The sequence below is a fragment of the Protopterus annectens genome, chromosome 8.part0 (assembly GCF_019279795.1).
Source record: "Protopterus annectens isolate FY-2018-M chromosome 8.part0, PAN1.0, whole genome shotgun sequence".
Lineage (NCBI taxonomy): Eukaryota > Metazoa > Chordata > Ceratodontiformes > Protopteridae > Protopterus > Protopterus annectens.
Genome location: NC_056741.1, coordinates 219,584,448 through 219,598,756, shown reverse-complemented (window position 1 = coordinate 219,598,756; position 14,309 = coordinate 219,584,448). Strand labels below are relative to the sequence as shown.

The following is a 14,309-nucleotide window of genomic DNA, read 5'->3' as shown; positions in this document are numbered from 1 at the left end:
AAGAGACAATCTGATGAAGAAGATTTGTGACAGACAAGAAGAAGGCAAAAGGAAACAACGGTATCCAGCAAAGAGGTGGATGGATTATGTGAAAGAAGATCTATGACAATAAGGCATGAGTGTCAAAGAGAGCAGGAGAGTGGCATTGAATCGAGAGAGATGGCGACAGTTGACCTAACACCCTGACTCCATGTAGGAAAAAATAGGAAAAAGGGGTTTGATGAAATGATGATGAGTAAAGAATTGTACTATTTATTTATTATTTATTTAACATTTGTTTAACGGGAAAGTCTGACTTGCAATGAGCCAATTTTCAGCGGAGACAGTATCCTGCTACCATCAGGGGTTGATTGAGAAGGGGAGGGGATAGAATAGTCCTCTTGATAGCACTAAGGATTGAAAGGATAGAACAGAGAACTCTGCTGTCACCAGGGTCGAAAAAAAAAAAAAAAGAAAAGAAAAGACGGGCCTACTGCTATTAGGGCCTCAGGGTGTACTTGTAAAAGGAGCTAGTTCCTGCATGTTTAAATAGGGCTGCAAATGCTTAGTGGCTGAAAGCTGTATTTTACTCTGTTATGTTTCTTCCTTTTGTTAAGTAGATGTGTGCTAAAATACCAATTTTTTTTTGAGTGTTATACCGAATGTTAGATAGGGTAGAAAAAACTGAGAGACAATGAAACTGGAAAAGAAATATGTAAAAACATTGTTGACTATAATAATAAATGTTTTCAGAGGTAAGAAATGGTGAGTGAGAATAACATGAGGAAATGATTGTACAAATTAAGTTTTCTGGTTAGAGCTAGGTTCACTAATGCAGCTTTTGTATTGATATAAGCAATCAATTAGTGATTTGTTCTAATCAAAATTGGAGGTATGTGGTTGCACAAAAGTAAGTGGAAATAGACAGAGGGTATGTTGCAGTTAACAGAGGGTGTATGGAGAAGGTAGAAGGTGTTATTGGAGTATAAAAGTACTTGGAAGGTGGTTGGAAAGGGGAGGTTGGGTGAGGGATAGCATGCATAACAAAGCTTAAAGTAGAAGATATTCCTATTCACTATTTACTCAAAAAAAAAAAAATAAATAAAATAAAAAACAACCACTCAATAAGACTCAGATGCATGGCCAAACATGGTATTCTGTCTGTTAAGATAAAAATTTAATAATCACATCGTGAAGCATACAAACATGTAGTCAGGTATGACTCAGCAGAAATAAAACAGCCAGTGTCATTTCTATACTTGGGTATAGGGAGAAATCACATTTGTTTAAATTCCTGCAGTGAGCAGCTAAAGTGCAGGAGAAATTCATTCACTTAAAATGGAGATAAGTCCATTTGTTTAATTAAAATGAACATCCAGTCCTCTCAAATGACTGTTCAGAAACTCGGTTGTTTGCTGTTCCTGTTAGGTACACAGAGTTCTCTCAGTCTGATTCCTGTGCCAAAAAACTTTGCTTTTAATTGTAATGGTTGAGCTAGTCCGGTCTTTAGTGATGGCTACTTCTTCACTTAGCAAGAAAAAAAGCTGAAACTTCCTGTTGAAATAGATAAAAAAAAGTCCATTAGTCCAATCAGAGCTAAAACCATCTGAAAAAGTACACTCAGAAAATGTAACTATTTAAAATATCAGAAATGTGGCATCCAGTAATGTCTAGCCCAACTCTCCAAAACAGCTCTTCCATGAGAAAGCACCCATTTACAAAATATTACATAAAGTGCCAGTCATAAGTGCTCAAGCAGAAGTCGTGTATTCCGTACAACATTGAATGGATTTGCTTTCCACACAGGCTATACTTTACCTATTTCCCAGAGAAGCAGCTTTATGGAATACAGTTACAAATCATAAGGGAGAGATGGCTTAAGAGCTAACCCCCCCCCCAACAAACAGTAAATAAAGGCCAGCCAATTAAAACACCAGCGTTAGTAAATCCACCTGGCCTCAATGACAGTATTGCTATTCTTCCTACACTTAAGGCTAAAGCAAATGTGATTAAATAAAATTTCCTTTTTATATATTTAACAACGTATATCAGCATCACAACATTTTATATCTTTAAGCATATTGTACAAGTGCATTTTTATCTTGTATTTTGGTTCAATTATGTTTTTATATTTCATGTATAATCAACTGTTTTTTTTTTTAATTTTTGCGATGATGCCATTCAATGTGGATTGGTCAGCAGGTAGGGGATGGGGTATTTAAATGTTGTTTGTACTAACCAACATTACTCTGATGAAGCCATTCTCATGGTGAAAGTGCTCGGTCGTTGGGATCTTTGTGTTTTGTGCTATTAAATCGGTGGAACCACGTTTATGTTGGGACTTTTTATTTTTATTTCATTGTTTTTTGCTTCGTTGGAAGACTTGGTGTTTTTGTAACTATCTGCAAATGTTGCTATGTGGATCACATAAACCCAGCAACAAAACAAATAAGGGTGCCGTTAATTTCAAATATGGTGTTAGCCTCATGACAGATTAGATAACTTAAGATGTGCACCTAGACATTTTAAATGAAATTAACAGTTTTCCCAGACTACTTCCACAGCTACCTCTGCCACAGCTTCTTGAGAAATACTAAAAAGTTCCTGTGAAAGGGTACTCATAACAAACCACAAACCAGTACATAATTCAAAATCTATTAGTGTAAAAATCAGGGGAAAAAAACACGCAGACAGTGAAATTTTTGAAGTTACATTGGTTTATTCCTCAGATATTTAGAAGATTTTTTTTAATCTAGGCAAGTACCATGGATGGCTTCAAAACAGTGTTTTTATATATTAACTCTACTGTTGGGTTTTTAACCTTCACCTTTTGAAAGGCGTCTTGTTTTGGATGTGTATTAATAAAAATGTGGAAGGACATTGTTTTGAACCAAATATTTACTGAAAGGAGACTTGCTCCAACAGTTATTTGTACTAATTCCAACTGTTACCCCAGGTGGCAAAAAAAGAAATTTAGTTAAAGTGCAAATGGTGAGTTTGTTGAGATTGGTGTCAGATGAATTTCAGTTCAGCAAGAAGGGGGACAGTTTGAAAGGTTTGTTTTTAGAAAAGGGATACCTAACTTGTTTCCTGGATCCAATATTCAAGGAAGTTGAGGGGAAAAGTTCCACCAGCTTTAAACTGTTTTTAAGGCACCCCTCATCAACAGTTGGAAACAACAGGAAGGTTGATGTGAAATTTAGTAATGCAATAATTTTATCTTTTAACAACAGTAGTTATGATTTTAAGGAAATTTTTAGGAATAACTGGAGTGGGGTGTTTGGATCTGCAGGATTGTAAGACAAGTCAGGTGACACACCAGCTTTTTCATTTAAAAGAAATGATAATATAAAGGGTTATTTTGCAAAACCCTACACTCATCTCTACATGCAGGAAGTAAGTCTAAGGACATGTTCAAGTGTGCAGCATGCTCCCAATGTCAATAAATTGTAGACACAGTTAATACTTTTGTGATTGCCTACCCAAAAGTCATTTCATGTAGGGTGAGATACAACTGTGGCACTACTGCAGTTGTATACCCGACAGGTTGCATTTCCCGCCTGGCATAATATGTCGTGATTACTGAGAGAGCACTTAGTGCCAGGATTTATGATCATGTTCGTGCAATTAAAATACAAGACTGTAAGCATTCAAGAGCTCATGTCACTTTAAAAAAATAGTGTTTTTTTGTGCTGAAGAAGGTTGATAGAAATTAATGCTATAGGTCTTGGAAAGATCATTTGAAGTGCAGAAAATTGTACTGGCAACTTGTTTGAGTGCCACCCAAGAACCAGGCATTAACAAACATGTATCAATAAACAATATACTTTGCCTTAGGGCAGCTAAACTCTAAAATATTAACATTTTATTCATATTTTTGTTATCACAGCTTTGTTGTTGGTCTGTTTTATAATATTTTTTGTTAATGCTGGTTACTTATTTATTTTTTAACACAGTTGCTCCTTCCTAAAATATTTAAAAAAATATGTTTTTTATTGATGTTCTTTAAGAAGGATGCATTCATGTCCTTTTTAAATGTATGGATGTTGATTGGGGTCATAGGGACGACCTGAATATTATTTAATCAATTTAAGGTTATGTATTGTCAGCTCTGATGAAGTCCTAATTTGAATATGAAGACAAAACTGCTAAACTTTATTTATTTTACCTATTAATGGATGTGCTTGGTGTACTATTGGCATGCTTTTTACACCGATGACTTGTGAATTGTTTATTGGTAATTTTGGACTAAATTTTAAGACCAGATTTTTGGCCAATCAGTCTTTACATTAGAGGGTTCAGCATTCTGATTCCTAAGATTTCAAACAGTTACCCATGAGAGTATGGTGTTGCATGGACAGGGTAATATGGATCTGGAATATACTGTATGAATTTCTATTGCATTGTAGGCTGTGAAAGGGGTTAAAAGATGCTTGGAGCATAGCAAGGAATGGATGGACATATGAAAGAGGAGATAGCTGCATAGGGATAGCTGTAACATTCAGATGGCTATGAAAGACACAGGGTCTTAATGTACTGTATTATGAAACAGCGCATCAGGAGACTATGCACATCAGACATTTATTTTCTGAATATTGAATGCTCAGCCACATGTTATAGTGCACCCTGTATTGCTTTTATGGATGTTTGGAACTACCATACAGTTGAACAGCAAAGCTAAGTATACCACATGGTTGATGATATTTTAAATGCCATTGAGTTGATGTTAATGCATGGTGACTCTATAGATAATTGTCTGGAACTGTGATCTTTCTTCAGTCAGATAAAAGAGGCACATTCACCACTGTAGTTATGCTACCAATTCATCACACTACAGGTCTTCTTCTGTTATGTTAACCTTCAAATTTGCCCATACCATGCCTTCCTAATGATCTTTCTCTTCACGTGATATGCCCAAAATATGAAAGTTACAATGTTGTTATTTGAGTTTACAAGGAATACTTACACTTTAGATCCTCCATTAATGACTGAAATATTTTTCAGGCAGTTTATGGAATATATATTATTATTTGCCAACACAGTTATTCATAGGCATCATTATCTTGCTTTATCGCTATCCAATTTTTACATCCACATGTTATGGAAAACGTTATAGCTTGGACAAGTTCAATCTTTGTATGCAAATATGCATGTCTACAACTGAAGATATTATCTAACTCCTTCATGGCCATTTTGCAAACAATGAGTTATCATTGGATTTCTGGACCACTGATCATTTCATCACTGATTATTTATCCAAGCAGGGTGAGATTTCCAAATGCTTTTTATTTCTTCTCCATCAAGAATAAAATTATTGATTTTACCAGCTATCAGGATTTTGTCTTCTTCATGTTTAGATGCAAACCCATTTTGTGACTATGTTGCCTGGAGTTGATAAGCATAAATTTCAGCTCAGGATGGTACAGTGGTGCAGCGGTAGCATTGTTGCCTCACAGCAAGAGATTCTCCAGTGCTATTCTCAGCTGGGGTGTCTTCTGTGTGGAGTCTGCATGTCCTCCCTGCATTCATGTGGGTTTCTTCTGGGTGCTCTGGTTTCCTGCCATGTTACAAAGACATACATATATCTGGAGTGTTTCTCCCTGGGCCTCCGCTGAAAATTGGCTTCGTTCCAAGTCAGACTTTCCTGGTTAATAAATAAAAATCTTTACTTTTAGTTAGTAATATGATATTGTCATGACATTGAAGGCTGTTGATTATTCTTTTCAGATTTTATTTTTATACAATTTTTCTCTCATGCTTTGTTCTGCATTTAAATTAAATAAGAGAGGGAAAAGAATGCAGCTTGACATACACCTTTACCAGTTTAAAAAAATGATTCACCTCTGTTTAAATTATGTTCTGGTATATCCATGCTTCTCAGTATGGCCTAGAGTTTTTTATGATTTAGGCATTCAAAACCATTGAGATAATTAATGAAACACAAGTAGATGTCTGCTTGATATTATTTTTGTCTTTTTTAAGAATTCATCATCCATCTACAATTGCTCTTGTTCCCTGTTGTTTCCTGCTTGTACTTATGGCAATTTTCATTCCAAGTGTGGTTATAATCTCCACTGAATAATCTTGAGAAGAATTATTCTGGCATGTGAGGTCAGAATGATTGTACCAGAAATTCTATAATCGGGTGGATCACCTTTCTTTTCAAGAAGGTATAAACAGAACTTTTCCAGTCTGAAAAACTGTAAGTAGTACAAGAAGTGCATCCATGTACAACTATATTTCAATAGGAATGGGAGAAGTGAGAGGCGACCCTTCAGTATATGGGAAAATTCTATGGCTGGGTGGTGTTAGAAAGAGAAGTGGAGCTTCTCTGGGGGGAGGAAGAGCAGAGCCAGAAGATGGCAGTGTCAGATTATGTCATGCACTTTAAGGCTTTTCTTGTGCCCTGTCTGTAATATGCTGACTTCTCAGCTGTAGGCTGGATCTTTCTTTGAAGATTGATCAATTGTGGATGTGTCTATCCTGGGCCATAGGTGTGACCTCGCTTTACCAATCCTATTACATACCCAGGTTAGTGATCATTATAAGCTTTGGCCTTCACCAGGGCTTGAACAGCATCCACCCTTGCCAGCATAAACCCTCCTCCCAGTATAGGTATGCCCTTCCCCCTCCTCCTGAATAGGTGTGCCCCTCCTCACCCAAACTCAGGATAGGCATGTCCAGTCTTCTTGCCAGCTCCATTAAATGCCCAAATCACTTACTGAACTCAGGTCACCTAGGCCATAGCCAGGGGTTTATTTCTGTGCGCAACTGGCAGGCTGTAATATTACCATTATTTTGAATAAATGTGTACTTAGGACAAAAGCCTCAAGGAATGCACCTTTCTTTTTCCAGGTACTCTCTGTCACACTGCTATCCTTGTCAAACAATTCTTCATACTTTGGCATCTTTTATTTTCAACAACTTGCTGTGTACTTCATTTATATTTTATATGACCAATCAAAGTACTCCAATTTTTCAACATTACTTTCTTAATTTCATCAGTGTCAGAAATAAGAGGTAAAAACATAGACAATGGTTTGTTGTCCCTGACTTTTTAGTTGTTATTACCAGTTTTTGAAACTGACATCTTTGGTTTACTCAATCTGGCACAGGGTCAACAGAGTTTGTGCTAGTTTCAAAAAATTTATTGTTATAATATTGATCTGTTGATGTAACTGTTAGAGTAGGAGATATAGATGAAAAAAGTGTGTATGGCAAGCATATTTAAATGCTGGTAACCTCACAGGCATCAATGAAATTGTTAAACTTAAGGGTATGCTGAAAAGAAGGGTTTTATGTTAGGGACTGGAATTTTAGAATCAGATGATAAGCAGTTGCGATTCACAGTTTGATAAAATTTTGTCAGATGAATGAGCTTATTGTGAGCTTGAATTATAGTACTAAAAATCCTTGTGTTTCAATGTGGTTGTTTTGTTAGTTTAGTGTTTTGCATTGTTAGCAGTGAATCACAAGTTCTCTAAAGTAATTATGAGACATATTTTTGAAGATGTTTTTTGATGACCCATCTAAGAAATACTTTCTAGCTGTACTATAAACAATTTCGAGAAGGCTGTACCTGTTACTATCATTTTAGCCTTTTCAGTCCCTGCATGTAAAGACTTGCATCTGGAAAATGGTTTGACATATTGTTTTGAAATTGTCTGAGAAGAATACTGGACTAATTAGCTGCAAAATGTCTGCGGACTGCTTTCCTAGCTTTTAAGACAAAGGGGGAATTGCATATTGAATTTTAATGATATTAAACCATTTTCAATGTCATGTTTTACCACCTTTAAAAGGAATAATGATTCTCACTTTATGCAGAATGACATGGCGTATTTAAAGAAGATAGCCCTGCAGCACTAACAGTGCTCCATTATTGTGCAGCGCAGTGCTATGGAGCTAACTAATGATTTGGAGACATGTAAGAGTTGAATGGTGGAGAAGGTTATTAATGACTCATTTGCATGTGTCTGAATTGAACACTTACAGAAGGCACTACTGCACACACAGCGGTACACATATACTCAAACACACACACACACACACACACACACACACACACACACACACACACACACACACACACACACACACACACACACACACACACACACACACACACTTTCAGTAATTATGCCTGCACCGACAAGTACATAATGCATTTAAGACAGCATATCCACCTTAAAGGAATTAAATATATCTCAGTGCTGCAGTTGGCCATATTGCCATGATCAATAAGAGATTTTTTATGGTGGCATCTTTCCAGTAACATAAAATGTCACTATTTTTTTAAGAAACATATATCAGTTTTAATTCTCATGTGATCTAACTCAGATCTGTCCTGGACAAGTAGTGAATTGTCCATTTCAAAAAAAGTCATATACTTACACTTAATAGAAACCAAGCATAATGCAACATGGCTGTCTGTTATTGCAAAATGCGTATAAATCCCTGCTTACAGAGCATATATACAAGAGTTTGAGTTTCATTAATACTTTAGCCATTCTTAACAAAAGTTCTAGGAGATTATACTTGCATACATGCCCCATAATTCACCTGATATGGCCTCCTCATACTTAAAGACTGAAATGCATTTGAAAACTGAAGCTAGATAAATTATACTGCCATGGTCAGAACATGGATGGTTTGTGGTGGCCTTTTCAGTGACAGAAAAGACTGCTTTTCTGGTGCATTATATATGAGCTCAATATTGACAGACTTTTGGTTATGAAATGCTTTCTTTGCACTGAAGAAAAGACCTATAATTACTCCTCATGGTAACCAAGTATGCTACCACTTTGTGTACTGCCACGGTGCAGTGTGTGAAAACACATACGTGTAAAGGACAATTCGGGCACCCTGTGAAAGGTTTTAGTAAATGTTTCAAGGAATTATTATTGGATGCAGTTAAGGCTGTTTCTACTGTTTAGGATTCCTGTGCAATATAAAAGTTAAATAGCCAGGACAATTTTGCCCCATATGTACACGGATTTTAATATAACTGCAGTAGCAGTGGTGCAGTGGTTAGTGTTGCCACCTCACAGCAAGAGGTTCTCCACTTCGATTCTCGGCTAGAGAACCTTCTGTGCAGAGTCTGCATGTCCTCCCTGTGGTCAAGTGAATTTAAAGACATGCAGGTGGGTGTGCTTTCTTTGAAGGTTGGGCAATAGGCTGGCAAGTCAACACTCTAAAAAATCACTGCCAATCATTAGTGGACTGGAGTTCCACTGTGGTGACCTCTAACTGGGAAAAGACATTGATAGTAAACATGGAGAAGTAGCAAAGTGGCTTGTTCTGTATTGATATATACACATGATGGCATACCTGTCTGCTGTCTAGATTTTTGCCTCTTACTTTTAGCCTATTCCTCATAAAATTTGTGGTTTTCTGGCAAATCACAAAGGATTGAAATAATTAAACAATGTCATACATTTGAGCTTCCAACTTCATTTTCTTCAGAAAATGCATCCTAAGACAATTCTAGCAACATCTAAATATAAAAAAACACTGGGTTTCTTTTAATGGCTGCTTGACTGGGTTCTGAAATCTACATAATTTTTCTGACATTACTTGCAGGTGCTGAGATAATTAGCATGCATTCAGTGCTAAGGAGAGGAATATATTTTTTCTGAAGCAGTATTTACATACAACCTTTTAGCTTTGGGAATGTCACCTGCACCATGTGAATTTCAGAGAATGATATAAAGTTTATTTTACAGTGCTACAGTTGTCACAGCAAGTTACATGGGCTACAGCAGATGAACATCTGCAAAACGTAGGTGAAGTGTTAAAAGACTGAAGAATGTAAATCTGCAACTTTAAAAATCTGTATTGTTTATAGTAATACAACTTTGAACATATACTATTGGCACTTTTATGTCCTGCAGATTGTATAGTAAATGCCATTTTGGAAGCTTCATCTACAAATGTCATTAAATTGTAACTATATTATAGTTTATTGATTGCAGCAGGTTCTTTGCTAATATTGTTAAACCTTTAGAATCATTTACAAGTAAACATTTTTAATTCTGCCTGTAAATGCTACAGAACACTTTTTATAAGATTGTAATTTATGTTCTTTTTTCTAGCCTATTCAAAATTTTGTATTTCATGTAATGTTTATTATTCTCATGTAATGCACCGTATTTTCTTTGTTACTGCTTTCATAAACTGCATTATTTTGTTTTGTATATTGGAGCTTTCCTCCTCGGGTCTCCACTGAAAATGTGCCATTGGCTCAGTTGGACCAACCCGGTTAACAAATGACAAATAAATAAATAAAAAATTAATTTGTTAATTAGAGATATTGAATAACTTGGGTAAAACAACAGAAATTAGAAAATCAAAAGGGTTAACGTTTGCTATATTCATTTATTGACCAGGAAAGTCTGACTAGAACTGGAATACTTGGAGAAAACCCACACCAATGCAGGGAGGACACACAGAAGGCACCCCAGCCAAGAATTGAATTGGAGAACCTCTTACTGGGAGGTGACAATGTTAACCACTGCACCACTCTGCCTCAAACTCAAGCTACCTGTTCATTACTTAGGTGATAAGAGTATACTATTTCCTGTAATAGTTCACCCAGTGGCTTGATAATTGTGCTTTCACAGAGTATTATTTTATTTTATTTATTTATTTTTGTTTGTTTGTTTATCAGGGGAGGGCACTGATCAAAACTGACCAATTTTGGATTCCAAAATGGTGGTCGGCTAGTGAACTGCATCTACACAGAGCTCCTTACTTCAACTTACAGTTAGCAAGCTTATTATCCTTCTAAAGCTACGGGAAGCTCTCAGAAATAAGGACAAATCTTTTATTGTTGATCTGTTTGGACTCTACAGCACTCCTGATCTATAAAAAGCTAAAACTAAGTCACAAAATCTATATTTCTTTTCAAAAGCATCATACTCACAGAGACTGACAAGGCCGGAATACAGTTTTACCACTCCGAAGACCACATGGCCAGGCAACTGAAATCTTCAAGTGATCCTGTTATTATGGAAACACAAACAACAAAAGCCAAATCTTCAGCAATTTTTTCACCAGAAAAGGAGAACATTTCAAAAAGGCAAAAAACTAACAAACAGCAATCTGAACCTAGCAAATATAATCTTAATTCTAACGAGGATACCAGTTTTCATATGGAGGAACTAAAACAGGCCCTACTTCCCATACAGTCAGCTATACAAAACTTCTCGAACAACTCTCTAATATAGGAAAGTCTATTAATCAAATTGTTGATAGAGTGGACACACTTGAACTTAAAACACAGTCAAATGAACATCTAATACAATCACTTTCTGATGAGTTATCTACCAAATCTGTTGCCATAAAAGAACTACAACTGAAATTAACTGATCTAGAAGCAAGAAGCCGGAGAAACAACATCCTGATAAGGGGTCTACCTGAGAACTATGATAATCAGGGCTTACTTTCTATCACAAAACAAATATTTGAAGCCCTTCTACAGCTGGATGGTGACAAGCCTGAAATAATCATTGAAAGAGCTCATCGTGCACTCCGTAAGCGCCAAGACACACTTATGCCCCGTCAAGTGTACACTAAACTTCTCAACTATCAGATTACACAACAGATCCTATCGTCTGCAAGAAAACACAACCCTTTCATGTGGAAAAATCATAAAATTACTTTTTCCCAAGACTTCCCTCTTGTCATCAAAGAAAATAGACGAAAAATGGCTCCATTCTGCTCGTATCTCATTCAAAGGAACATAAGGTTTCAGATGCGCTATCCCAATACACTAACGTTTTACAACAAGGAAGTTAAATATACAGCTACCACACAAGCGGAGGCAAAATCAGCCTTTATCAAGGCTTTTAATGAATCTCCAGCTGAATAATATGATCATGTGTCTCTGTATAGTAAAAGGTTTGGCATAGTTTGCTTACCTGCTGTTTGACTTGCAAATCCGTTCTTCAGAAATGTTGCAATGTCTTGCTGGTTCTAGGATGTCATAATCTTATAATCTTATAAATTTAATTCACATATATTAGATTTCTTCTCTATAGTAAAGGCGCGCTCGTTGGGAACAATCCTGGTGGTTGCTGTTTACAACTGGGACCTCTTAACAGGTAACGCTTCCGGGATCGCAAGCACTACGCTCTTGCTAATGCGAGGATTGTTTGGTCTTTCTCCACAAGCAAACTCTATTTGTCTTTGCTCCTCTGCAAACACGTGCGTTCGAGCTGTGGGGTGCTTCTGCAACCGGAACGGTTACGAAGGATGTTAGAAACAGAATATGGCTTGGATACTACGGCAGGCATCAATATCACTCTGCGTATATGTTTAGAGGTAAACAAGCTGAATGAAACACACTGTGACAATGGGAAAGAAAATATGACAGTCCTACACTCATTTACACCAAGTGCATTGCATTAGACTCCTGTTAGCATTTATATATATACCAAGCAAATCATTTACAAGCAATACAGCCCACTGACATGGCTTTTAGTCTGTCAGAATTGCTCACTAAAACACCATGCTTTCAAGTTCTGGTGCGAGACTGATGGCAAAGCATTACAGCATGTGAAATCATTTTTGTGTTTCTGCCATAGATTTCTGTTTAGATTCCATTTCTGGCCATGTCTGTGGTCTATGGGTCCAGTTCTTGACCAGATTAAACTTGTGTAATAGGTTTGAAAGGACAGTGGAGAAAATGAAGAGCAAGGGAAGGTAGGTCACTTGGAAGAGTAATTAAGAAATGAGCAAGATGGGGAAGAGGACTAAAACTATTAATTTCTCCCCAAACTAACATTGTATTTCTACAAGGATTTGGGAAACCTGGATTTTTCATGTCATATAGAATGTGAGGGAGCAAATTAATGATTAATGCAATCTCTTGCTCCTAGAGCTTAAATACATGTGTTTATGTGCTTCAGACGCTTGTCATTTATAACGGGCTGTCATATATTAAATGTAAGATGCCATAATTGTTGTTGTGGGACTATTGTATTTATTCTGATGAAGGGAAGTCATTCATACTGATTGTGTCAATTCATTTGATAATAGAAAAATCCCAGGTTTCACTTCGGGGTAAAGCTGTTATCAAATCTGATTTCTCTCTCCAACTGCCTTCATAATTCCTCGAAAGCAAGAAATATCTCTGTCTACTAGGTGAATAAAGATAAATAAAGTTGCTAGTTTTTGGTAGTTTTAGCACGTGATCAGATAATTTGTACAGAGTATGTGAAATTTATACTTAGAATGTATTTAGTCATATATTATAAGTAAGTCTTGAATATTGTTCAAATATTACCTTAAGCTGTTACACTTGCTACATGGTTCGCATAATTTTAGGTGATTGTTAAAATGTTTTATGTTTCATGGTTGTTATCTACGTGCAGATTTACTGTAACATTTAAAGATGTGTATTCTATAACTAATGCTTTTTATGTACACTTTGATAGTTTCTGCTTAGAGTCTCTCTCTTTTTTTTTTTTATTATTAAGGATAGGAAAGAAAAATTAGACTTCTTTTAGCTTGTTTAATTGAACAGACGTGTCAACATATCATTAATGTGGACATCTTCGTTTCTAACACAAACACACGTCACTTTACATTTAACTTTAGACTTGTAGGGTTGCTTGTTAAGTGTAATGCTAGTGATCTAGGATGACGATCTGCAGGAATAGTAATACCCTGTATATATGTATAGATTTGTTTTGGTTATTGCATGTATGTTTTTTTACTTCTTCTACTAAGGTGATGGGGTGGTTAGGCACCGGGGTCTATCAGAGGAAGTGTTTTGTTAAGAAGTATTTTGCTACCTCTACAGATATACTTTATTTTGTCTCAAAGTCTGTACCTTTGCTCTTATATTCGCACCTCACCCTGTTTAATCTTTGTTTAATATATTCTCAGCATTCTATATCACACTCTGTTTACTTAACTATCTCTCAACTCAATTTTGCTTCACTAATTCAACCTGTTAGTCTGTCTCCATGAGCTGGACAATTGATAGCTGGAATGTCAAAGGACTACAAAATCCTGCCAAAAGAAATTTACTACTTCACCTTATCTTCAAATCTCAGGCCAATATATGCTTCCTACAAGAGACACACTTGTCAAAAGAGAGTTGGGACAAATTTTCCTCCAAGAAATGGATTAGAACCATTATAGCAGATGGGGATAGTACAAACTCTAAGGGAGTAGCCATCATAATTAAGAATCAATTTCAGGATACCATAAACCTAGTCAGATCCGACAAACATGGCAGGTGGTGCTATTTTACTTCTACTCTCCCTGGCACAACTAATCCAGTTCTTTTTCTTAACCTTTATGGACCTTGCTTTCAACAA

At 36.3% G+C, this 14,309-nt stretch overlaps 1 long non-coding RNA gene across 1 annotated transcript; it reads right to left on the bottom strand.

Moving 5' to 3' along the window:
• Window positions 1–1,134: 1,134 nt before the first annotated feature.
• On the bottom strand, window positions 1,135–11,156 carry LOC122808709. Its single transcript, XR_006365817.1, has 2 exons — window positions 10,904–11,156; window positions 1,135–1,533 (listed from the first exon to the last, which is right to left on the bottom strand). It is a non-coding gene; the product is annotated as an uncharacterized LOC122808709 (long non-coding RNA).
• Between the last annotated feature and the right edge of the window lie 3,153 nt (window positions 11,157–14,309).